Source organism: Penaeus chinensis, chromosome 3, assembly GCF_019202785.1.
Source record: "Penaeus chinensis breed Huanghai No. 1 chromosome 3, ASM1920278v2, whole genome shotgun sequence".
Classification (NCBI taxonomy): Eukaryota; Metazoa; Arthropoda; class Malacostraca; order Decapoda; family Penaeidae; genus Penaeus; species Penaeus chinensis.
In genome coordinates, this window is record NC_061821.1 from 38,724,102 (window position 1) to 38,726,601 (window position 2,500).

The 2,500-nt window shown below is 44.2% G+C and overlaps 1 long non-coding RNA gene across 1 annotated transcript in view; it reads right to left on the reverse strand.

Moving 5' to 3' along the window:
* The window catches only part of LOC125042714, a 3,501-nt gene that overhangs the window by 731 nt on the left and 270 nt on the right, over positions 1-2,500 (reverse strand). The window contains exons 1-2 of the long non-coding RNA XR_007116379.1: positions 1,898-2,500; positions 1-1,857 (exon numbers count right to left, since the gene is read on the reverse strand). The exon at positions 1-1,857 is cut by the window's left edge and continues 731 nt beyond it; the exon at positions 1,898-2,500 is cut by the window's right edge and continues 270 nt beyond it. This is a non-coding gene — a long non-coding RNA (uncharacterized LOC125042714). The remainder of the gene's footprint in view (positions 1,858-1,897) is intronic.

Sequence of the window (2,500 nt, forward strand, 5' to 3'; positions counted from 1 at the left end):
GTGAAGTTTCGGTCTTCTTTGTCATGCTTTATATTTGGCATTTGAAAATATACCACTTAACTTTTACATATTTACATATGGCCATTTGCGCACAATCCCACGACGGAACGGCTCGCATCCCGAAGAATCTTCAGGATTGCAAATGACTTAAACAGGAATTTGGAACAGAGTTACTAGTTCACATTCATAACTTCTGTCCCTGAAATTAATGTTAGATGCAGAGATTAGAATTGAAAAAAGGAAGGATAATAGGTAAATTGACAAACAAAAAGATAAATCTTGATAAATATATGTTTAGTCAGAGAAGACAGACATAGCTGGATGGAGAGATGAGTAAGAAGAACGAGATAGAAAGACAAACAAATAAAGGGGAAGAGAGTGAAACATGCCGAAACTAATCAAACAAACAAGTTAATGTAAGTTTACGTAAGCACAGCTCAGCTTGGCACATCCAAGCAGAACATGAGGACATTCATTACAGCATTAATCCATTACAAAATTAAAAAGAAATTTGTATTGATATAAAACAAAGCCAACAATCTCCCGATGACAAGCCAGACAGTTCTCGTTCTTATTCCTCTTGTATTCCGGAGTAAATGTAGAAATATATGTCGTAGGTTTATGTTCATACGTGGAGAAAATACACAAGGCATCTTGATGAGAAGACTATGTACACAGGAAAATGCAATTACTCGACTAAAACCGACATCTTAGTCAGAGATGTAGTATCACTTATGACGGGGAGAAGCAAGGGTGTCATGATCACATGGCAAATCATGACTGTATTGCAATAGCGACAATAATTTTGGTTACAACCAATTCGGTGATCAACACAAGGTTCTGGTCCAGGGAAGCGACTGCCAATTTCGTATCAACGTCCCCTTTCAGGTATTTCAGCAACGTCTATAAAACACGTCCTATTTAAACTCGACAATATTCTCTTTTTTTTGTTGTATAGTTCTCTTAAGAAGTACCAATAACCTAACTCTAATAGCCTCGTCACACAGTTTGATTTTTCCTGAGCTTCATGCAGAGTGCTTTCACTCAGGAATCTGACTTTCAGACGATCGTGAATTCAACTGAAGTTTGTTTTTCCTGTACACGACGGCATCTCCCTTCGCCCGGGTCATAAGTCTTGCGTTGCCTCCCTCCATTAATTCAATACAGCGAGTCCCTCCGCCCGCCCATAAAACGCTCTTGGATTTAGTGGGAGCTGCGCGACTACATTCTCCAGTATTCCGCCCTCCCTCGTCTCTGCGAGCTCCTCCGCTTCTTCTCTTCTCGCCTTGCGCCTTTTTACTTCATTTGTTTGCAGGTTCGCTCGCGATTTGCGTCTTTGGTCTTTTTTTTTCTCACTCACCAAGCCTATTGCTTCTCTCATTCACTCCGTCCACTCATTCTTGTTTTGGCCCGCCCTTTCGCCCTGTTAGAAGGCTCACCTTTATCTTAATTCAACTCCGAAAATAACTTTTTTTCATCTTTGTCTTTTCTCTTCCCGCATTCATCTACAGCTTCAGCGCTAGCTTGGCTGTTTCAGAATCTGCCACTGAATTGTTTATAAGAAATTTCCATTCCTACTCTTCTACTCTGCCAACCTATCTTCACCATTTACCTTTGACCCTACCCCTTCACCTCTGACCCTGTCCCTTCACCCTTGACCCTGTCCTTTCTCATCTTACCTTGCACATTCCCCTTTGTCACTGTCTCCACAGCTTTAGCCCTTTCCCTTAACCTCTGACCCTATTCCTTCACCTTTGACTTTGCCCCTTTGTCTTTGACTGTCCTTTCACCTCTGACCTTGTTGCTTCACCTTTGACCCTATCCCTTCACTTTTGACCCTGCCCCTTCACCTCTGACCTTGTCTCTTAATCTCTGATTCTGTCCCTTCACCTCTGACCTTGTCTCTTAATCTCTGATTCTGTCCCTTCACCTCTGACCTTGTCCCATAACCTTTGACCTTATCCCTTAACCTTTGACCCTGTCCCTGACCCTGTCACGCCTTCCTCGCTTTCACCTCTCTTCCCTGCTCTACCCCTGATCTGTTCTTCCTTCCCTCTCTCTCCTCCATCCCCTGCTACTTCTCTTAAGCCATCCTGTAGTTTAAAGGGCAAATATAGTTAGGTGTTATTGTGCAGTATATATTGACGGCCGCTATGTCTGCTCTATATGTCCTTCCCCTTCCCTTCCTCTTTTCTGCTTCCTTCCTGCCCTCCCCTTACCTTCCTTGAGCTCATAATACATCTCGCGTCTCCGTCCCTCCCTTCTCTCCTTATCTCATTATTCGCTCTGCTTTCCCGTTTCCCTTTGTCATAGGACATCAAGTTCTCCCCCTCCCTTTTCCTTTCGCCGCGGCCCTTCCATCCCTCTCCATCTACCCGTTTCACACCATTAACCTGTTGCGCGACGACCAATATCGGCAGTGGAGTCTCCTCCCCTTCCCTCCTCCTTCCTGGATGGACCCCTTGCTGAGATGATGGGGGGGGGGGGGGGTAAAGGAAGC